The sequence below is a fragment of the Rhincodon typus genome, chromosome 29 (genome assembly GCF_021869965.1).
Source record: "Rhincodon typus isolate 14 chromosome 29, sRhiTyp1.1, whole genome shotgun sequence".
NCBI lineage: Eukaryota > Metazoa > Chordata > Chondrichthyes > Orectolobiformes > Rhincodontidae > Rhincodon > Rhincodon typus.
This window is the reverse complement of record NC_063360.1, coordinates 17,917,339-17,942,061: the sequence shown is the minus strand read 5'-3', so window position 1 is coordinate 17,942,061 and position 24,723 is coordinate 17,917,339. Positions and strand designations below refer to the sequence as shown.

Sequence of the window (24,723 nt, the reverse complement as noted above, 5' to 3'; positions counted from 1 at the left end):
AATCTCTAATGGGTGATATAACACTTACTCTTAAATGGCTGTCTCACTGATAACCACTGCAAAACATTCCCTTCCAGAATTATAGCAAAATAGTGTGGATACTTGAATTTGAAATAAAAACGGAATGCTGGAGACACTCAGTGGGTCTGGCAGCGTTTGTGGAGAGAAAGAGAGTGGGAGTTAAAGTTTTGGGTCGAGAATGACTTCTTCGATTTCCGAGGAGGTCGGATTGGACTCAGTGTTGACTCTGATTTTCTCTCCATAGATGCTGCTGGAGCTGCTGAGTTTCTTCAGGATTTTGTTTCCTTCTCGATGTTTGTACAGCATTGAGAGACATTGACTGTTTAATCCACTTCTGACAACTGCGTTAAATGTCACCTTAAAACTGTAAATAGGACCCTCCACTTGTTCAGCACTTTATCACAAATACAGGCAAACGGGACTGGTTTAGTTTGGGAAACCTGGTTGGCGTGGACGTGTTGGACCAAATGTGTCTGTTTCCGTTTTGTAAGGCTCTATGACATCTATACTGGGCTGGTACGACTCCATGTGGTGAAAAGGTGTTGCCAATGACTAAAAGTTGAGTTTGCGGAAGAATCACCACATAAGTAAGAAGAAAGTACTAAAGGGAATGGAAGCAAACACACTTTCTGACATAAAAAAGTCGGGGGTGGGGGTGGGGGGCGGGGTTGGAAATCACTTTAAGTCTTAATTTATTAAGTCGGACCATTATTCCTGCTGACACTGATGCCGAGGGATACAATGGTACCGACTTAATAACTCCAACCGTGAAATGAAACAAGTTCAAAAGGAATTGTTGTATTATCATCTCACAGCGAATTACCACAGTGAACGCCCTAAGAAACAATTCAAAGTAAATTTGATACCGTTTCTGACTGAAATTCAACTAGAATAAGTAGCTGGCATCCGCAGGTGAGAGATGAAGAGAGAAGTTCAGATTCAAAGAGCCCTACAACTGGCACTAGTTGAACAGTTCTCACTCCAAATTAATCTTTTAATTTGAAATGTATTCTACGTGTCTGTCTCTGCTATAATTCCAGCTGACAATGAATTTATGTCAAGCCAATATGATTCAAGTGCATAATTAATAAAATGCATTAAGAGCTGTCTCATCCCTTCCTTTCATATTACAGTCGTGTAAGGAAGTACTGCAGCATTCGTGAGGCACAGCACGTACCATTGTATACGTTAATATCTCCACAGCCTGGGCTAATTTCACCTTGTAGTGAAGACCTATCCAACATCAGAATCGCTACCTGGCCATTTTGAAGCTGAATCAACTGCAAGTAAGCAGGGGGACAACTTGAGATAGCCATCTACCTAATAGGAAACCCAACGTGGCACCAGGTAACTTTAATTTTCCTGTCTTCAACCACTTCCTTTCAGAACCAAGACATATTAATGATAAATCTTAGCAGCAACTCATGATGCCATAGCTGAGACTGAGAGCACACATCATGTAATTTCATTGCAAAATCTGCTGGCTTTCTGATATATTCCATTATTCAAAATTATTTTACAATATCATCAAAAAATTGCACTGAAGGCAGTTACATTTTTTTCTTATCTAGAGAGTAGCTGCAAACCCATGATCTGAACACTGCTCTGCAGAAGTTTTTGTACTACATTGAAATAACATGCTTACATCCCAGAGGGATGGCAATGAATTACAAGCCATTGGCTTTGAACACACCATTCAAGTTTGATTGCAGACTGGGTAGTTCTGTACCCTCACCAGGGTCTCCGTGGATTTTACAAATAATATTTATGAAGAAATTAATAAATCCTTGGAGAAACCTTGTATTTTGCCCCCCTTTTGTTAATACAGGCAAAAGCCTGAACAAGTAGAACACATAAATGGATTGATGAATACATATTGTATTTTTTTCTGACATAAAATATACAGTTTATATAAAAAAAAGTCTAATTATTGACAGCTTGGCAATGCACATCCATGTATTAACAAATGATGAGGTAAAGTTAGTGACTGTGAGCCAATTTCCACAATTAATCTCCCTTTCTCCTGATAAGTCTCTGTTACATTTATCATAACAATGGATGTTAACTCTGGCTCACTTATGGACATATTAAATTTTTAATTACAATTTGTGCTTTTTTTTAAAGAGAACATGCAGCCAAAAGATGTCTATGGATCTAAATTCAATAGTTATCTGGCAAAGTCATGAATGAACCCATGGAAAGTCACACCTGTAAAATGTCAGGTAAGTTTCAAACGGCGAGAATTAAAAGGAAGGGGTAATGAAGGGCTGTTTATCCCTCTCAGCAGAAATCCATCTACTGGATATTATGTCCCAAACATGATTTTTTTTAAATCCTTCCAGGAATATACAAAACAAGAAGGTCTTAAATCAAACTACAGATCCTAATCTGCACATGTTTGTGGGCTAATATGCTAGTACGGACTAGTGTACCATGGAGCTCACAGGTTGAGGAAAGCCATTATACAGGCCTACACTGCATGGAAAGGAAAGACCATCTTATCACTCTGAGAAGGAAACTGGACAAAAGCCTGAGGCTACCTGCAGAGGGAAGAACCTTGAAATCAACTGCTCCACTATCAATATCTGCATTACTGATATTATTCAAATTAACAGTCACAACATTCCATCATCTGCTCTTCACGAAACCCAAAGAGTGATTCATACACATTTTTAACAGTTATTGCTTTACTCAATTCAAATTTCCAACTTGTATGTATCAATTTTATTATCTTTCCTTACCTTTGATAGTTAATAAATGTACCTTTGCTTCAACTTAAGAAAGCCAAGTTAATTAGTTTCCTTCTAAAACATAGACACATTCAGATTATGAAAATGTATTCATGAGGGAAGGGATCCTTTTCTAAATTAAACTTGTGGCGACCAACCAATGGCAGGGTTGAATTAAGAACAGAAATTGTAATAAATTGGGGACCCTCACTCAGGCATTGATCATAGTCACTTGGCTCATTTTTAAGTTATTAGCCATAGACAAGACAAACAAATTAAAGTGGGAAAAGTGAATTGTTCCTTCGTAACCAATTCTTAAAAACTGTAATTAGGCTTTCTTGAGGTTTTACTACTAATAAATAGAAATGTCTGCATTTTCTGCCAATGCTTTTCTATGAAAAAGAAGGAAAGTATTTAAAATTCTGTCCCTTGAACAGTTAAAAGAGTGAGGAAGGCACTCAGGATTAGAATTCTGCCTGAAAACGAGAAAACCCAAAATTTTAAAAGAGTTGGCCAATGGATTAAAATTGGTGACAATGAAATGTAACAATGTAACCCTGGGGTGGTGGAAGTTAGAATTTCTACCAAAGGAAAGAGAAAGGCAGAGGAAAGTGACAGGAGAACAGGAAAGAGAGAAAGAAGAAAGATCATGGACGAGAGAGAGTTTCAGGACAGGGAGTTTAAAATAAAAGAGGTCAACCTGAGGGCAGGACTCTTATTGTGTCCCTCGAGGAAATCACTGATTCTGGTTTATAGGCATAGGAAGCTTGGTTTGCTCATTTGATCCCTGGGTTTGATGACATAGAGGCGGAAGCCTTCTTTATCACTTTTGAGCAGTTAGTATGGCAGTTAAAGTGGCCATTCCAATGTTACTGTAAAAATTCAAGGAAATCTGACAAGCTTTGCTCCCACTTGGCTGAGGACAGTGCCGTTGACTGTGAGGCACCATAAAAGGCAATTTTAAGTCTGTACTAATTAGTGCTGGAGGTGTACAATTAGGTGTATAATTTTCAGGAAACAGTCTGACCAGATTGCCTGGAATTTGGAGGTTTTAAGCAGCTTGCTTTTGACCACTATGTATTGTTGATTAAAATGGAAGCCACTAACAAAGATCTCTGTGAAATAATTCTCCTTGAAGCATTTAAAAATTTCATGTGCTTCCCAATAAGAACACACCTACAGGAACAGAGCAGAACAGAGAGTAGGCAGTCACACTATGAGTTAATTGTATAGGAAAAGACCTGTCCTTAGTTGTTTCCAACCAACAGGAAAGCATAGACATAGAGAGTGTAATTAGAAATTCAGCATCCAAGGGGAGAAGAAATGCTGGCATACATTCTCATGATAGAAAGATGGTGCTGAATTGAAAAGTGAGGCAAGAAACCTATGTTTTTTAACTGCTAAAAAGTAGGACATTTCCAGTGGGATATATCAGAGCCCATACATGCTGTGCAGAGAATGGGATTTATTCAGAGACTACAGACCAGGCTATGACTCTAATATGTGGATACAAATGCCCTGCAAAGGTATTCCTTTGAGTACAGATGAAGAAAATCCCAGAGAGTTACAGCTATTAGTATCTAAAGGAAGAGTGGCCACATTCCCCAGGGTGAAATAAGCAAGCCTATAGTAATACTGAGTGATATGAGGGCCAGTCAAAGTCTACTGCTGTGAAAAGGCATGACCTTACTATCAGCAGTGAAAGTGCTCATTATCAGTGTTCTTTTGGAATCCAGGTTGATGTCTGTCAGGTTAGATGACTTTTCAGATGACTTTGGAACTCAATTTTTACACAGTGAGGTTGGGGGGTGGGGGTTGCATATTGTTGCATGGGGAAATGGAATTCACAACCCCAGCTTGGTTTCCTTTTTCTTCTCTCGCCATCATTCTGCCTCACAGCTGAGTCACTGAGCCTCAAGAGGGCATGTTCTTTGAAGGATCAGGAGGTGCCATGTCGAGTGGATGGCAACTTCCTCCCGCCAGTTAGTGGTGTCAAAGCCTTTGTGTTTTAGGTAAACTTATACCTTTTCCTTTGGCTGTCCTTTGACTTTTGAGAGATGTGAACTGCCAAGGGGGCTGATTTTCAGGCACCCAGATACAATAGACTGTCCAGCAAAGTAGATTCTTTAGGAGTAGGGCTTCAACGTTGATTGACAAAGCTTCATTGTTCTTGTTTAGCAAAGGGGTGGAAGGTTATCAGGGGTAGGTGGGAATGTAGATTTGAGGTTACAATCACATCAGCCATGATCTTATTGAATGGTGGAAAAGGTTTGAGGGGCTGGATGGGCTCGTCCTACTTCATATTCCTATCCTTGTACGTCCATGGACGACAGCCGTTTAGTCTGGAAGATCCTCCCATTTTATGCCCAGGATTCGACATAAGCATCACTAGTGCAGGCTCTTGAGCATTTTAATGTGATGTCAGCACACTGCTCACATTTAGCTGCAGTAATGGTGTGTGGTCAATGAAGCAGCCTTTTAAACCAAGACCTTGATTAACTTCTGGAGCTTTCTGTTGTCAAAAACATGTTATTGAAGTAAGTGTTAGCATGCTAGTAAAGGGGAAAAGGAATGGTACAAGCCCATTACTATATATGAGGTGCATCTTGGGTACAAACTTGTCTTGGGAGTAATAGTTGTGGGAGTAGACCTCAGGTTGCCTGTGACAAAGTTGACCTGCACACTAACAATGAATTGCCAGGATCCAAGTTAATAGCATCCCTAGTAGTTTCCTAGAAACCCACTGAGCTCAGGGAGATAAAACAGCTGCAGGAGAAGGTGCCTGGCACCTCCTCTGACTCTGATTACACAATCTATGACCAGAAAATTTCCATCAACAGAGGCTTAGATGGCACAGTGAACAGAATTTGGTTTGAATTAATTGCATAAATAGAGGGAGCTAGTAGTCACTGGGGTGAGTTTTACCGAGTATGGCTAACTGAAATAAGGCCCTCATAATTGTAACACAACGTCTTGATGAAATGCAAAGGAATGCTGCTTCTAAAAGACAGTGGCATAAATAAAACTCTCTGGGTCATTCTACACAGCATCAATGACCCCAAGTTTCTAGTTACACGCCACTTCAACACACCAGTGTGTTCCTTGGCCACTATTTACGTCTTGGGCCTGCTGTAGTGCTCCAGTGAGGCTTAGCACAGCATCTCATTTTCTGCTAGGGGACCCTGCAGCCTTTAGGACTCAAAACTGAGTTAAATAGTTTTAAACTCTGAAAACCTTCCTCTATGTCCTTTACTCACCCCACAGCCCAGGCCCAATCATGACATCGGCTGCTTTCAGCACAGCCAACCTGTTTTCACCTACTTATGGTCCCTGTTCTGAGGAAGGGTCACTCGACCCAAAATGTTAACTCTGATTTCTCTCCACGGATGCTGCCAGACCTGCTGAGCTCTTCCAGCAATTTCTGTTTATGGTTCCTATTATTCGCTTTTCTTTCTTCTGTGCACATTATTATCCATCCCTTTGTCATTACCTGTTGTTCTGTCTCTGGGGTCTATCTCTGCCTGTCCTCTCACTCCTTTGCAATCTCAATCCTCTGTCTTCAGCATAAATGCCACCTTATTTGAGATACCATCAGTTCTGAGGAAGATCACTTGACTCGAAATGTTAACTCTGCTAAACCTCCAGAGATTCTGCCAGACCTGCTGAGTTTCTCCAGCAATTTCTGTTTTTGTTTAATAAATTAGTGGCATCAGGATACTAAGAATTGATACATTAATGATAATAAGAGGTGTAGATACCGAAACGTCATCCTTCCTGCTCCTCTGATGCTGCTTGGCCTGCTGTGTTCATCCAGCTCTACACCTTGTTATCTCAGATTCTCCAGCATCTGCAGTTCCTACTATCTCTAGAATTGATGGTAGTTGGCTTTTCCCAAAATTGGGAAATTTCAAGACTTGGGGACATATTTTTAAGATGAGAAGAGAGACATTTAAAAAAGACATCAGAGGCAAATTTTTTACACAGAGGGTGGTTCGTGTCTGGAATGAACTTCCTGAGGAAGTGGTGGACGTGGGTACAATTACAACTTTTAAAAGACATTTGGATGGATATATGAATAGGAAAGATTTGGAGGGATATGGACCAGGAACAGGCAGGTGGGACTAATTTATTTTGGGATTATGTTCAGCATGGGCTGGTTGGACCAATGTGTCTATATCCATGCCATATGACTTGATGACTCTATGACTCTATGAACACCTTTTGTGATTAAATTATTTGATTGAGGTTGTCTGATACTGGTGACATGGTATCGCAAATATTTGTAACTATAAGCCTGTAGATGTATGAGATAATTTCATTGGCAATGTAATGGTTGACAATAGAATGTAAGAAATACAATAAACAATCTAAATTTTTTTAATCACATGTGGGCCTTGATGTTTGGCCAGCAATTTTATTCCCCGTCCCTAGCTGCCCTTGAGAAGGCGGTAGTGAGCTTTCTTCTTTAACCGCTGCAGTCCATGTGCTGTAGGTATACCCACAATGCTGTTAGGGAGGGAATTCCAGGATTTTGACCCAGCGACACTAAAGGAATGACAATCTATTTCCAAGTCAGGGATGGTGAGTGGCTTGGAGGGAAACTTGGAGGTGGTGGTGTTCCCACCTATCTGCTGTTCTTGTCCTTCTGGATGAAAGTGGTCCATGAATTTGGAAGGTGCTGTCTAAGTACCTTTGGTGAAATTAACATTTGTTTGTCTAATACTCTGCTTAGTATAAAAACCAGATCAGTAGTTCAGTAAGAAAAATCCAGTCACTTGTGGCTATACTGACATCTCAAGGTCTGTAGCATTTCAAAATGACATCTCACTATCATCTTATAAAGGACAGTTATAGGTAGGCAAAGACTGTTGGCTAGTCAGTGGCACCCACTGAACATGAACAAATAAAAAAAAAATGCAGTTGAAAAGTTTGTTTTCTTTTCAGAGTTATTTTTTATGTAAAATGAAGTAGGGTTTAATGGGACTTTGTAATAAAACAATCAACATTCAGATTCATTAACAATGCCAACAACAGAAAAAAAAAATCATTGGGAGAGATAAAGAAAGGAATATTTGAGAAATAAGATAGATATCACTTGTGACAGAGAGAAAGAAAGGTAATGAATCTGGTGCAGGGTTATGTGAGAGAAAGTGAGATCAGTGAAGCTGAGAGGGAGAAACAAAGGAGCAGATTGTGAGATAAAAGATTACAAATGAAAATGAGAGACAGTGTGATTCAAGGTTTGTGTAGATATGGAAGAGACTGTGCTAGGGCAAAAGCCAACTTGGTGTTTTGTAAATGATGGAGGTTTACTATGTGATAGTGAAAAACTCATATTTTTGACAAAAATAGTCACACAGAAGAAATAACCCAGAATGATTAAACATTTCTCAGAGAGCAGAAACATCTATTTATACCACACTTGGTTAGACACAGAGTGGAATGAATAAGTTTTGTTTCATAAAGTGACTGAAACTACACCTGCAATGTCTCCAACAATTCAAATTCACAGCTGTGCATGGTTTGCCTGTGATCTGCATCAAAGTCCAAACCAACGCACATTTTGCTCTCGCACACAGAAATCAAAACTGCTTTTTCCACCCAATGATACACACTAAAATATAAAATGAAGAAGTCAAACATATCAAACGCATTAAAAAGTGACTTGTAAGCATGTCGCTAATAACCTCAGAACCAACTCATTTACCAATATCTCCATTGAAGTACAGATCCATCCGGGACTAAGTACATTACTGTTGTCTTGAACAGGACACTTACCATCTCAGGTTAAACTTTTTTTTCATTTATTCGTGGAATGTGGGCATAACTGGAAAAGAATGAATTATACCCTATCCCTAGTTGCCTTTGCAAAGATGGCGATGGATTGCCTTTTTGAACAGTAGTAGTCTATGTGAAGATATTCCGCAGGACTGTTAAAGAAGGACTTGAAGGATTTTCATCCAGTGACAATGAAGAAGCAGGGGTATGTTTCAAAGTGATGATGCTATGCAATTTAGACGGAAGCATGTGTATATCAGTGTTCCCATATGTTTGCTTCCCTGGTACTTCTAGGTAGTAAGAAGCTTGGCTTGCTCAGTCAATAGTATTGCTTTTGATGCAGTACATCTTATTTGTGGTAAATCCTGCAGCTACAGTATATTGATGATGGCAGAAGTAAATGTTTAAGGTGGAGGATGGGGTGCTATAAGGGGTCTGTTTTGTTCTGATTGGTGTGAAGATTCTAGGGAGCCAAACTCATTTAGTCAAGGGCAGAGTATTTAATCGCATTTACAATTTGTGCCTCGTAGATGAAGAGCTTTGGGAAGTCAGGAGGTCAGTAACTCACGCCACACACTACCGAATTCTGACGTGCTCTTATCATGAAAGTATTTCTATTAATGGTCCAGTTAAGTCTCTTGTCATTAATAGCCACGAGGATATTATCAAATTTTGAGCTGCTAAATCTTTGCTGAATTTATCTCACTTAGCACCATGATAACGCTGTACAATGGAGAGTATCTTCATTTTGAAATCAAAACCTTGACTCCACAAGATTATGCAGTGCTAACTCCTGCCAATACTGTCATGGCTAGATGCATCTCTGATAGTTAGATTGGCATAACAGGCAGGTTCAGCCAGTGAAACCCATGTTCCCTGAATGAACAAAAAAGAAGATTGATGAGAATAAGATCAAATAGGTTTCTCCTGTGTGCTGATTCTCTCAGAATCTGCTGCAGGCCCAGTCTGCAACTATGTTCTTAGATGCTCAGTCAGCAGTCTCATGACACCAGGTTACAGTCCAAAAGGTTTATTTGAAATCACAAGCTTTTGGAGTGTAGTTCCTTCATCAGGTGCAGTGAGAAAGAAGAGCACACAGACACAGAGCTTATAGGCAGAGAGATCAAGGGCAGAGAGATCAAAAGATCATACAACTGGTGTGAGTTTCTGCAGATGACCATGAGTGTTTGAGTGTTGTACAGTGAGTAAAATGTCAACAGCTGAATAATCAGCAAAGGAATGACTTATAATCCGATTAAGTGAGGCAGAGAGATAATTATAAAAAATTAAAAGTGAGTTGGTGCTGGAGACAAACTAAATGACTGGAAAAACATGATAGGTATAAGAGTCGCATGCCGAAGGGCTAACCAAAGTAATGAATAATTCAAAACAGTACCAACAAGTTAAGGTAGAGAGATCATAACAATTTATCAAGGTGATGCTGCCAAAACAGGACTGTAAGGAAGATCTTACAGATACAGAACTGTGTGGTCAAGTCACACATAGCGCAACATGAATCCAAGATCACAGTTGAGGCTGCCTTCATGGTTACGGAACTTGGCTATCAGTCTCTGTTCGGTGATTCTGCGTTGTTGTGTATCTCAAAGTCCCACTTGGAGGACGCTTACCCAAAGATCCGAGGTTGAATTCCCTTGACCACTGAAGTGTTCCCCAACTGGGAGGGAACATCCCTGTCTGGTGATTGTTGTGTGGTGTCCATTCATCTGTTGTCGTAGCATCTGAATGGTCTTGCCAATTTACCAAGCCTTGGGGCATCCTTGATGGGGCATCCATTGGCTGAGTCACATGAGTATCTGCCGGGTATGTGGTGGTTGGTGTTCCCATGTGTGATGATAGTGTCCATGTCGATGATCTGACATGTCTTGCAGAGGTTGTCATGGCAGAGTTGGGTGGCATTGTGGTTGACGTTGTCCTGAAGGCTCAGTAGTTTGCTGCATACAATGTTCTGTTTAAGGTTTGGCGGTTGTTTGAAGGCGAGAGTGAATGCGTAGGGAAGATCTTGGCGAGATGCTCATCGTCATTCATGACATATTGAAGGCTGCGAAGAACATGGTGTAGTTTTCCTGCTCTGGGGAAATACTGGACAACAAAGTGTACTCTATCGGTCTTATCCTGTGTCTGTCTTTGAGGAGGTCATTGTGGTTTTTCACTGCGGCATGTCAGAACTGGCCTTCGATGAGTTGGGCATCATATTCTATTCTCATGAGGGCGTCCTTCAAAACCTTTAGGTGTCCGTCGCAGGACTTGTGAGTATGAAATGGCTTCTTTAATATGTTTAGGGTGGAAGCTAAGAGAAGTGTGTGAGGTTCTCTTGCAGTTCTGTGGGCTTGCAGTAGAATGAGGTACTGAGGTGTCCGTCCTGCATGGAGATGCGTGTGTCCAAAAATGAGACTGATTCTGAAGAGTAGTCCGTAGTAAATCTGATGGTGGGATGAAACTTGTTGATATCGCCATGTAGTTGGTTCGGTGATTCCTCACCATGAGTCCAAAGGAAGAAAATGTCGTCAATGTATCTGGTGTATAACGTTGGTTGGAGGTCCTGCATAGTAAAGAAGTCTTGCTTGAACTTGTGCATGAAAATGTTGGCATACTTGATCACCATGGCTGTTCCATGTGCCTGGTTGTCAAGGTGAAGACATTGTGGTCGAGGATAAAGTGGATGAGTTGTAGGATGGAGTCTGGAAATTGGCAGTTGTTGGTATTGAGTAATGATGCTTTTGCAGTGATGCTGTCACATGGGGGATGCTAGTGTAGAGTGCCGAAACGCCCCTTGTGATGAGGAATGTTCCTGGTTCGACTGGTCTGTGGGTGCTGAGTTTCTGTAAGAAATCTACAGTGCTGCGACAGAAGCTGGGGGTTCCTTGTACAATGGGTTTCAAGTTGCCATCGACATAGCCAAACAGGTTCTCACAGAGGGTCCCACTGCCTCATATGATGGAAAGTCCAGCTGTGTTGGCTTTGTGTATCTTCGGAAGTCAGAAGTCCCCTATGCGAGAAGTATGTGGGATGAGAATGCATAGGGTACTCTGAAGATCTGGATCAAAAGTCTTGATCAGTCTGCTGAGTTAATGGGTGTGTTCTTTGGTCAGATCAGCAGGTCTGCAGTGTTCCTGGTTGTTCAGTTGTCAGTATACTTCTTTGAAGTAGTCCATTCTATTCTGTATGATAGTGGCTCCTCCTTTGTCTGCTGGTTTGATGACAATGTTGCGATGGGTCCTGAGAGCATGCATGGCATTGTTTGGTGCTTGGGTGATGTTCTGTGCTACATTGTGAGTGCGACTGATGAATGCATCTCCTGATGGCTTGAACATAGCTGTCAAGCCAAGGGCAGCAGTCTTCTGGAGAGTTCCAATTCAACTCCTTCTTCTTTGGTTGCTGCACCACAGATCTGTCTGTCCACTGCTCCGAGGCATGGTAAATTGGCAAGACCATGCAAACGCTATGACAACAGATGTATGGACAGCACGCAACAATCGCCAGCAGTCAAGGGAATTCAGCCTCTGATCTTCGGGTAAATGTCCTCCAAGTTGGACTTTGAGATACACAACAATGCAGAATTACCGAGCAGAGACTGATAGCCAAGTTTTGTATCCATGAAGACAGCCTCAACCATGATCTTGAGTTCATGTCGTGCTACATGTGACTTGACCACACTGTTCTGTAACTGTAAAATCTCCCTTACTGTCCTGTTTTGGCAGCATCACCTTGATAAATTTGTATGATCTCTCTACCTTAATTAGTTTGTACAGTTTTACATTAGTTATTACTCTGGTTAGACCCTTGGCATGCAACTCTTATACCTATCATGTTATTCCAGTCATTTAGTTTGGCTTCAGCACCACCTCACTTTTAATTTTTTATAATTATCTCCCTGTCTCACTTAATTGGATTATAAGTCATCCCTTCACTGGTTATTCAGCTGTTGACACTTTACTCACCATCTAACACGCTTGGTCACCTGCAGAGACTTATTATCTGACACTCCCCTCATACCAGTTGTATGATATTTTGACCTCTCTGCCCTTGATCCCTCTTCCTATAAACTCTGTGTCTGTGTGCTCTTCTCTCTCACTGCACCTGACAATGGAGCAGTGCTCCAAAAGCTTGTGATTTCAAATAAACCTGTTGGACTATAACCTGGTGTTGTGTGACTTCTGACTTTGTCCAGCCCAGTCCAATATGGCACCTCCACATTTTAGAGACCCAGCTAGCTCAGTTAATCAACAGAGTGCTATCAACTCACTCTTGGTCTTTGAATTTTCCCATCCAGTGCAAATTCAATGTTTTTCTCAAGTGATGGTCAGCATGGAAGAATGCCAAGTCATCAATTGAGAGAAGTTGCTACATTGTAGTTTGTAAAATTTTTCATGCCTATGTTTAACCTGAGAGCACTAGACCTCCTGGGGTCCAGTCAATGTTGAGGACTCCTAGGGTTATTCCCTCCTAATTATGTACCACCATGCTGTAACCCCTGATGGATCTGTTCTGTCAGTCTGATAGGACATACCCAGAAACAGTGATGAATGTTGATTGAAAGGTACAATTCTCTGAGTAGGTCTACGTCATGCTATTGCTAATTGGTCTAACTCTTTCAGTTTTGGCACAAGTCTTTAAGTGTTTCAGCATGTTCCCTTTTATTTTATATCCAAAAGTGTTATCACACACAACCAAGTGTCCTTTATCCCCACTACCAAATTATCCATGGTACGTTTCTCAATTATCTACCTTGCATGGCCCCTTCATATTCTCTTCTGTGATTAGAATGAACTGTGTAGGGGATAACCAGGAAATTCTGTATCCTTCCACTCCATATGACACCTCATTGGCATTGTTCAGATATATCTTGCCATTCCATTGCACAACATGGTGAGATCATCGATTATATCCAACCCCTCAATGTCATCTCATAGTGGTATCACCAAGCTGTATCCTAGCAATCTTTAGAAAAGCACACACTGGCACCATTGACAGATAGCTTTCTATTTATTTTCGAAATCAGATCTAGTGTTGACCTTCATTGTGCCTCTTAAATTTGTCTGCTGTCTGTTATTCTTTACATGTCTCCAGCCCAGTTTTGATTTTCACTTTCTAAAGTTATTTTACATTGATGCAATACCAGATGTAGTGTTACAAAACTTCAGACACTTTTACATCTTAATTATTAACATTCTTAGATAAATTAGGAGCCAGGAGAAGTAACTTTCATCTCGGTGGGTGAGTTCATCAAAATATTATATAACTTGGGTGAAAAACACATGATGTGATTGGCTGAAAACTTGCCATGTGTTGGGAAATAGTTTCCACTACAGATCACAAATGACATCACTGGCAAACGTCTATTGCATTCACATAAATCATTAATAAAAATAAACAACATTCTCAGTTCAAATGTATTTAATGTACTCAAATGGCCCTCTGCCAGTCATTTCCAGCTCAGTTCTGCTAATGATTCCATGTTTTAGTCACACTTCTGCAATTGGGCACTTTATGCCATATTTTAATGAATTGCACATGATAAGATATTGTAGTGCAATTGGATAAGTTATACTGGCAGTATTGATGGCATAATTAGGCACTGGTGATTTATTTTTAAATACAATAATAATGTGATGAAGCCCTGCTAATTATGTAGAAGCTATTTTGTAAACATTAAGTTGATCAAGAAGTGGAGGGAAATTACCTGGTTTTGCTCGTAAATGACCCAACAGAATAGAATTAGCTTTTGGGGAATCAGGAGCTTGGTGCTGCATTCTACCATTTCAATTTACTTCGTATTTGCTTAGTTACCACTGTCCTTTGTCATCTGAGTATTTTGCTACAACTCTGTGTTATGCCACCAAGATAGCATTTTATTTATTTCTTCAGCTGTGCCCTTGATACAGTTTAAGATCACTAGCTGTATCTTTGCAGATTGATATCACTGACAGTGGAACTCCCAGTCAGCGTTCACTGCTTTTACAGTGGCTTGTATTTAACACTAGAGATTGGCAGGTACTGGCAAATAGAAACATAATATTATAAAGGGATCAAGTATTAACCAGTGGAATTTAAAGAAATAGTCATATCATCAGAAACATTTAAAAAGATGTTCAAGCTGTTGAGAGGCAATGTTGTACAGACCAAGAGGGTTCCAGTTGTTAAGAGATTGTAACCCTCTCTGGACTTGTTAGTTCATACATCCCTCAGGTAAAGAAAAGATCAACCACTCCCCTGGAGTCAATTGGGTTAAAAATACTCAAACTTCAAAACCCACTTGTGAATATTGGGCATTTGAATGAAGTATCTATGGCACACTACTTAGATGAGTCCAATGCTTTCCAGAGAAGAAGAGGAACAAAGAAAAAGTTAATTATAAAAAAATGCATTTCTGTTCTTTTCTGTCTTTTTTTCTGAAGAGGGGTCCAGACCTGAAACGTCAGCTTTCCTGCTCCTCTGATGCTGCTTAGCCTGCTGTGTTCATCCAGCTCTACAACTTGTTATCTCATTTCTGTCTTCTGATAACTTTTTGTTTTTTATATGGATTATTATCCAAACTGCAAAATTTGGCAATGAAACTGGGGAATTGGATTGGAGAAATCATTACGCACTGTGTGAGGAAGCCTCATCTTTCCATATTTAAGACAGTCACATTGAATTTACAGATAGAGCCTAAAACCATAGTTTTAATCTTGATATTCTGAGGCTATGCAGACACAGTGAATAGATGATTGCACATGATCTTAATATTCTATCCTTCTATTTTGCAATTTGTTCTATTTACTACCTTGGTACCGTTTTGGACTGACAGCCTGAAATGAGAACTGAGAGAGTATGGTTTACTTATCATTTTTTATTCGTAGCAGTTTGCATGCCATTGATTGACCAGAGGACAGGAAATATAAGTTGGATGAGTTTAATTTGATATGTGCTGTTGAAAATGGAGAATTTGGATTATTCCTGTTCAAAAGGGCATCGAGACTTGTAGATGAATCTAGCTATTTTTGTCGTTCAACTTTTAGTTCATCTCAACTTATCTCCTTCATGCAAGCAGTTTGAAAAGTCCTCTAAAACTGATTAGGCAAAATTGGAAAAAAATCTTCAGAAGTACAGAAACATTAATCTTAACATTTCTTACAGTTCAATTTCTAGAAAGGCTGACAGTGTTTACTCTTTAAAGAAGTCTCTGAGCTTCTTTCAAAGGATCAGATAATCCTATCTATAGAAACGTATGAATAAATTCCACCTCTGATGATGTGTATGAAATACAACAAGCACAAAATGAAACATAGCTTATTGAAGCATTCAGCATCTGCTGCTGTTTGTGTAGAGTTGCACTGCTGCTGTATACAGGCTGAGTGGATTGTCTGGACCTGCTCTGTTTTCATTGCCTACTGTCAATTAGAAAGCTGCAGAGGCACCAGTAACTACAGAAAGCAGTTTAGAGAGGCTATTATTTTATGGGGGACTGTGGGGGTGAATGATGGAAGAGAATATCTTTTAATTGATTCCAGCATGAAACTTGACTTAGAGCTATTTCTTGAAGCCAGAGCCAACTTAATTACATAAGGTAGAATTTTCCCTCCTTGGTGTGGCATGGGCAATGGTGAGAAAGTTGGGAAAATACAGCGAGAATGAAAACATCAGAATTTTGATGTCAAGATTTTTTTCCCTGAAGTTTGTCCTAAGCTTTAAATGGCAATTTCAGAATGTCTCTGTTGAGTGGCAATTATTTTATTTCCAGTCTTTGCACCTCATTATCAGTCCAACTCACCTTATTTTTATGGCACTTCCAATTCTCCTCTCCTTCCCGAGAAAATTCCCTACACCTACGTCAGAACAGGAACCTGGTGACTGCAGCTCACCGATTGCTTGTTCTGGCTATTAACTAACGTGTCTTCACCACAATTTCCATAAACGGCCCATGAACACCATCCTCCTTAACTCTTTGTCCATGCAAGTCTGCAATGATAAACCACCAACTTCACCACACCTTCATGCTTGGTCTTCACTACTTCAGCCCTTAATTTATTTTGGAGTTCAGGGACACAGATCCTATGATGTGCATTCTTCTGCCAGGTCTGTTTTCTTAGTGCTCACTCACTTTGTGCTTACTTAGTGGTTGCCAGCTCCTCTTGCTTTTTATATATAAGATGCAGCCAACTTATCATGGTGGGAAATACTGAATATTTAAAGTGTTCGATGTGTCCCTGTATGGCACTGGACTACGTCACGTTACACCTTAGCATATGCCAGAAACTTACATACTATATAGTGTTTCAAGTAAATGGCCATGTCTGAAAGTCAAAGGGGAGCAGTCATTAGAGAGGTCAAGGGTGGCTATAGTCATTCATGGGGTAACCACCTTGGTCTGAGAAAGGGCTCAGCTGATTCTAATCCAGGAGGTTTGCCACAGTCAGTCAAGCGCTTGGTCTGTTACCAAAGTCCAGGGATTGCACTATGGTGAGTTCTGATCAAGTACAACCAGTCTGGGGATTCACTTCATCCCTGGTTGATGGGGGAAGTGCATTTTTTCTGCAAAAAAGGAGACAGATTGAGTATGGTAGAAGTGGCTGGAAGAGAAGTGAATGATGGTGCGGAAGCAGGAGTTGGGTGAGATGTCCCCAGGAGTGAGTAGGAAACACAGAGCCAGGAAAATTAGTATTTTGGAAGGATGAGTTGGTGAGAGCCATTGAGCAGACGTGAAGCATGCAATAGTGAGAGTTGCCTTGGTGATATTCATCTGCAGTGGCAAAGACAGAGTGAGTTGTGGCCTTATGTGTATGAGTTGGCAGAGAAATATGGTAGCACTTACTCTTCTAGAGTGCGGTAGCTCATTAACTTCCTCCTGAAATGCAGGGCTTTCCTTTTAACCTTTCCTTTTATTCTTTCTGTGACATAGCAATGACTTGGCTGCCAACTGGATGGATGGGTCTGATGGTGAGCCTCCTTTAGTGGTCAACAGGAAAAGTGTTCCTATTCTCCAGCTCTCTACCCACCAGCCCTTCCAGGTCTCGGTCTAAAAAACACAGTGCAAGCTTTGCTTTCTTGTCCAAGTCTTCACTGACAGTGATCAAATGTCATAGCGTGGGAGGCAGTGACTGGCTTGCAGCTTCTGAAGTGATGTGAAAAATGGTGTCAGATATGTGAATCCTGTAAGATCCCAGCAATGATGAACACTTCCACTTTTCCTGCTGCACGATTCCACAACAAGGGCCCACAGAGCCTAGTTGCATAATTAAAAAGGTGAACAGTCAAAAATTGTGTGCAAAAAGTTGCTGCAAGCCATGTCAAATGGGGAGCTATGAATCTCACTCCACAAAAGACTTTAACTGCGAAAATTCAGTGGTGATTTACATTGGCAGTTGCAGGCAAATTATGGAAGTTTTGGATTCAATTTGACTGATGATTGACAGAATAACTGGGACTTTATTCTTTCCTAAATCCCAGTTTTTGCCATTCTTTATAGTCCCTTTACTGATTCAGAAAATCAAGTAGCTCAAACATGAAAATGTATGGGGATTTTCTTGGATTTTCCTTTGGTTTTTAATGTTCAAAGTAATAAAAAAAATTAAATCAAAGCAGTTTGATTCTCTTTTTGGATGGTGGCAGCTTTGTTGCTGAGTACAGGAGCTGTAATCCAAGCTCAAGACTGAAAAACTGCCAGGCAGAAAGCTGCAAGAAAGGCATATTCAGGAAGAGAAAGCCTTCCCATCTGTTTTTACTGACACAAATATTCCTATCTCCAAACTGCAATAATATTGACTTATAGGATTATTGGCTTGGTACAGATATGACTATATTGGTGACCACACCGAGGGGAATGGCAACAGTAATGTATGCAAAGTAGTTGTGGTAAAACGGAAATTGATTCAATGAACCATGCTATTGTCCTCTGTAATCTTGCCTTTGGGTACCTGGAAGGTTTCCTGAGGCACTAAGTTAGGGACAGTGATGGTTTTCACCATCATTGGTAGTGCATTCTGAATGATTACTTAAATAGCAACCTTTCTGAACATATATGATTCTTAGTGGGCTTTACAGGGTAGATGTGGAAAGGTTGGTCCCCCTTTTAGAAGAGTCTAGGACTAGAAGATATAATCTCAGAAAAAAGGGCCACCCACTTAAGACAGAGATGAGGAGGAATTTCCTTTCTCAGAATCTGGTGAATCCGTGGAATTCTTTACCACAAACGGTTGTCAAGGCCAGGTCATTGTGTGTATTCAATGTTGGGATGGACAGATATTTAATCATTAAGGGAATCAAGGATTATAAGGCAAAGGCATGAAAGTGGAATTGAGAATTACGGATCAGCCGTGCTCTCATTGAATGGCAGAGCAGACTTGATTATCTACTTCTGCTCTTATGTCTTATGTCCTAATGATTTTTGTGGGTCAGTTAGTACGTCCTCCACCCACTCTCACACATGAATACAAGCTCCTCGTGCAGTACGCCTTGTCATGACTTGATGTTTATGTAGCTGCAGATCAATGTTCAGAAATAATTTGTTCTTTAAGGGATGAACCTGCTATTCACCTGCATCAATGCTGTGGTGGTTCCTGAATTATAACTGAACCTACAAAAGTTAAACTTCTTCAACTTGATTAGTTCCAGTGCAGAATCCAACCCAAGGCTCATTCTGAGAAGTTGCATTGATATTTTATAAGTTTTAGTGATACATTGACAATATGGGTTCCTTACTATTTCAGGCTATGTTTAGGAACATGGAAACAGGAGTAGGCCATTCAGTCCCTCAAGTTTGCTCTGCCATTTAATATGATCAGAGCTAAGCGAACATTTCAATACCTTTTCCCCACACTAACCCCATAACACTTTATGCCATTGATAAAGTCTTAATTCGAAAGATTTGAAATATATCATTTACACACCAGGTGGGATTCACATTACATGCAGACTCAACCCTATTGCTGTAAATACTTTTAAATACTGTGCATAAACTTCTGCAACAAGTAACCAAGAATGCAAAAGGCTTATACCTGTAGGAGACAGGGCACATCAAGTGTAAACTTGTACAATGACATATTGAACAGACTAGAACAATCTGGGCTACTACATTGTACCACAGAGCAACATACCCAAATCAATAATGGAGATCTGTTGATATGGTCACATTGAGTAGGTTCACATATCACATCATCAAAAGATTTTGGTTTCTTCAAATTCCATCTATCAGTCTTAACTAAGTTACTGGCATCAAATGGAAAGCAGAGGCAACTGGTGAGTAACTAAAAATGTTTGCAACTGGTTGGATTCTCCTTAGCATTTGACCATCATGTGGCATCTGGCACAACCTGAGAATATGCAGTCTTATCAAGGAATCTCAGAAGATTAAAAAGTGGAGAAGTTAGAAATAAATTGAAATGACAAACAAAAGAAAAAAATAAACCTTGTTTTGTGGAAAATATCTGAATCTATACTCGAGATAGTTTTTTCTACAGAATGAATTCACATCAGCACCTTTGTAAAGTTCATGTAGATTTCTTTAATTCCTAGGTAAGTACTAAACTAAATTAGCAGTATTCAGGAATTTTTGGAAACAAGGTGCAAGCAGATATTTTCACAGACACAGGAAACATATCCTTGCATTTATATATTTCCGCTGTAACCTCCAATATATTCTGAACAATGATCCCTCCTGTGATTTCTACCAGCATTCTTAATTTCACTTTGACCAATGTACTATTTCCCATATTATTAACTTTTTAAAGAAAAGTGTCAATGCTATCTACAAGAAAACATGAAAAAAAAATACAAAAGACAGTTCTCATCAACTTAATGCTATGGGCATGGAAATATCATGGCACAGAACATGTCAAAGTGTAATAACAAATTACTGAAATAAAATGGTAAAACAGGTTCAAGAGTGTGCCAAATTCTAGGGATTGTTTGAATGGAAGGGAGGAGGAAACATTATTGAATACATTGCTTTCCAGGAAAACCAAAATAATCAAGTGAATTATGTGCTTAAGCACTCAGAGAAAAACATTATACTGCAGTGCAAAATTTCTGTGATGCAACCCAGAGACAGATGTTAATAAAAGTTAAAATGAAATGTACAGCTGTTCAAAAAATGAACAGTGACAATAGTTTTGTGACATTATCTTGCCTGTGAGCATTCATAATATTTTAATTCATAGAATCATAGAATCCTTACAGTGCACATAGAGGACATATGGCCCATCGAGTCTATACTGACCCTCCAGAGAGCATCTCACCCAGACCAATCATCCACCCTATCCCCAAGGCCTTGCAGTTATCATGGCTAATCCACCCAACCTGCGCATCCCTGGACAATATGGGGCAATTTAGCCTGGCCGATCCACCTAACCTGCACATCTTTGATTGTCTGGGCAAGGGAGACATACTCTTTGAGGATGAATGGATGGACCAGAATGTTCAGCTGCATTCAGCTGAGAGTCTGAGTGCTATTCCTGGCTTTCGGGGAATGAATGGGTACCCTTTAATTATAGCTCTAAGATATTCCACCTCATAAGTGAATGGCACAGACATTGACTTTCTGTCTATACCACAAACAAGACTTGTTGCATTTTCATATGTGATGGCAGACAACCACACAATCATGCAAGAAAAGCTGACCCATCCCTGAACAGGAGGGATGCTGCATTCCATTCCCACCATTGAACTCATACTTCAGACCAGAAAATTTAGTCTGAAGATTAATGACTTGATGATGTGGGAGTAGGGTGAATTAATTTCCTCAGTGAAGAGATACATGCCATTAATAAATATTGGGTGAAACAGGCACTGAAGATCATTGCACTAGCCATGAATATGTCTGTACTTCAAAGTACCGCTATCAAAAAGATAATAGAGAAAGTACCAAGCTGTGGCTAAGCTGAATTATAGAATCTTCAAGCACGGATGGAAGCTTTTTAGATTTGTTCACAAGATGTGAATGTCTTCAGCAGTGCTAGCATTTATTTCCTATCTCAATTTATTTTTCTTTTTTCTATTCATTTCTATTCATGAAATGTAGGCATCACTGTTTGGCCAACATTTATTGCCCATCCTTATTTGTCCTTGAGAAGGTTGTAATGAGCTGTCTTGAACCATTGCATTCCATTTGGTGTAGATAGACCCACAATGCTATTTGGGAGGGAGTTCCAGGATTTTGATCCAACAACAGTGAAAGAATGGTAATATATCTCCAAGTCAGGGTGAGTGGCTTGGAGAAGACAATATAGGTTGATGTGTTCTCATGGATCTACTTCTTGTTCCTTCTAGATAGTAGTTGTTGTGGATTTGGAAGGTATTGTCTAGGATGATTTGGTGAATTTCTGCAGTGCATCTTTAGACAGCTCACACTGCTGCTACTGAGGATCAGTGGTGGAAGCTGCAATGTTCATTGATGTCAAATTGTACTTGCAAAGGTGTAGTGAACTACCTTCTTAAAACACTGCAGTGCACGTTGTGTGCACCCACTGGATTGTTAGAGAGATTGTTCCAGGATTTTGACCGAACAACAGTGAAGGAACAGTAATATAGTTTTATATCAGGATAGCTTGGAGAGAACCTACATGGTGATGCTCCAATGTACCTCCTGCAATTGTACTCCTAACTGATACAGGTTGCAGGTATTGAATGTGCTGTTTTTGGCACCTTAATAGTTGGCACAGTGCATTTGCAGATGGCACACACTGCTGCCAATGTGTGTCAGTGATGAGGCAGTGCACACTTAAGCAGTGGATAGGATAATGATCAAATAGGCTGATTTGTCTTGGTTGTGTCAAGTGTCTTGAGATTTGTTGGAACACGTGGAAAGTATTCCATCACACTCCTGACTTGTGCCTAGTAGTAGATGGTGGCCACACTTTGCAGATCCAGGAAGTGAGTTAGTTGTCTCAGAATTACAGACTTCCCAACCTGCTTTTGTAGCCATACTATTTACATAACTGGTTTAACTAGTCTTCTGGTTAATGACTACTCCCAAGATTTTGATGCTGGGGGAATTCAGTGAAGGTCATATTATTGAATGACAAGGGGAAATGGTCAGGTCTCTCTGATTGGTCTGATTAGATTTGTCCTGCTTTTTCTCGATTGGATGTGGATGCCTACGTTGTATGTGTACTAGACCATTTTGGTTAAGGGTGCAGTTAACTCTGGGCCATAAATGTTCAGTATCACAGCTGCGTTGACGTGAGGGTCCATGGCCTTTGCAGTGATCAATACCCAACCATTTCTTGATACCACATGAAATGAGTCAAATTGTCAGAAGACTGTCACCTTTGATGAGGAAAACTCAGGGAGACCATGGGATGGATCATTCACTCAGCATTTCTGGTTTTAGATTTTTAAAATGGCTCAGACTTGTTTTTTTGTACTAATGTGATGGGGTCAGCTATTATTGAGATCGGGGATGCTTTTAGAGCTACCTCCTTTTACTGGTTGTTTAATTGACCACAACTGGATGAAACAGGACTGCAGAACATTAGTCTGATCCATTGGCTGTCAGATTACTTAGCTCAGTGTTTGGCATGCTACTTCCACTGTTTACTGTGCAGACCTGCACTGTAACTTTACCAGATTTGCATATCATTTCTAGGAATGCCTGGTGCTGCTCCTGGCATTCTTTCCTATAATCCTCATTGAACCTGGCTTAATAGTAATATTAATGTAAAGGATACGCTGGGCCATAGGATTAAAGATTGCGATTGATTATGGTTCTGCTGCTGATGGTCCACAGCACATCTTTGTTGTCCAGTTCTGAGCCATTAGATCTGTTCTGAGTATATTCTATTTAGCATGGTGTAAAGAGAAACAACAGTTTGGATGATATCGTTAGTTTGAAGACAGAACTAGGTTTTCTCAAACTTTGCGCAGTGGCCAATTCTTCCAATACCATCATGCAGAAATGGTAGATTAGTGAGGATGAGTTCATAATAGGTTTTCCAACCTACCTCACGTTCTGTGTGGTCAGCTCAATCAGCAGTGGTGCTTTAATCAGTTTATTCACGAGACATGCCCAACATTGGCTTGGTCAGAATTTAATGCCCCTCTCTAATTGCTCAGGAGAAGGTGGTGATGAGCTGTCTTCTTGAACTGTAGGAACATCCACAGAGCTGTTAGGGAGTGAGTTCCAGGATTTTGACTCAGTAACAGTGATACAATCCCAAGTCAGGATGGTGTGCGCCTTGGAGGGGAAACTTGCAGGTGGTGGTTTTCCTATGCTTCCCTTGTTCTTCTAGATGATTTGGGGCAGCACCTTGGCTCAGTGGTTAGCACTGCTGCCTCACAATTCCAGGGACCCAGGTTCAATTCCACCCTTTGGCGACTGTCTGTGTGGAGTTTGCACATTCTCCCCGTCGCTGTGTTGGTTTCCTCTGGGTGCTCCGGTTTCCTCCCACAGTCCAAAGATGTGCAGGCTAGATGGATTGGCCATGCTAAATTGATCATAGTGTACAGGAATGCATAACTTAGGTGGGTTATAGGGGGATGGGTCTGGGTGGGATGCTGCGAGAGTCGGTGTGGACTGCAGGGCCTGTTTCCACACTGTAGGGATTCTATGATAGAGGTTGTGGGCTTGGAAGATACTGTCAAGGGAACCTTAGTGAGTTACTGCAGTGCATCTTGTAGATGGTATAAAGTCCTGTCACTGTTCGTTGATGGTGAGGGGAGTGAATGTTGAAGTTGGTGGATGGGGTGCCAGTCAAGCAGGCTGCTTTGGCTTGAATGGTATAAAGGTTCTTGAATGTTGCTGGAGCTGCACCCATCCAGGCAAGTGAAGAGTATTCAATTGCACTTGTAAATGGAATTATAGATGGTGGACAGGCTTTGGGAAGACAGGTGGTGAGTTACTCAGTGAAGAATTCCTAGGCTTTGACCTGTTCTTGCTGCTACAGTATCTATATGTGTGGTCCAATACAGTTTCTGGTCAATGATAACCCCCAGTTTTTTGAATGTATTAACACAAAACTTTATTGATGTGACCTCAAGATGTCTGCCAACAGGATATGTGCCTTGTGGTAAAGGTTAATGACTGTGGCAACTAGCACAAATATTTGTACATGGCTCCATTTTATTCCAAACACCCCCTTTTGCTCAACACCATTCTGCCTTCAACACCATTAGCCCCTCAGACTGATCTCAAAACATCATGACCTTGGTCTCTCCTCTGATCTCTGCAACTGGATCGTCAGCTTTCTGACCCACAGACCAC

General features: G+C 40.5%; 1 long non-coding RNA gene across 4 annotated transcripts in view; it reads left to right on the top strand.

Annotated features, from left to right (window-relative positions):
- Nucleotides 1-24,723, top strand: part of LOC125486487 — a 42,979-nt gene that overhangs the window by 5,991 nt on the left and 12,265 nt on the right. For 2 of the 4 annotated variants that reach the window (XR_007265152.1, XR_007265151.1), the window contains exons 2-3: nt 1,155-1,368; nt 2,146-2,243. This is a non-coding gene — a long non-coding RNA (uncharacterized LOC125486487). Of the gene's footprint in view, nt 1-1,154; nt 1,369-2,145; nt 2,244-2,363; nt 2,805-11,935; nt 12,021-24,723 lie in introns of those variants that run through there. The other 2 variants (XR_007265153.1, XR_007265150.1) reach the window with 2 other exon arrangements.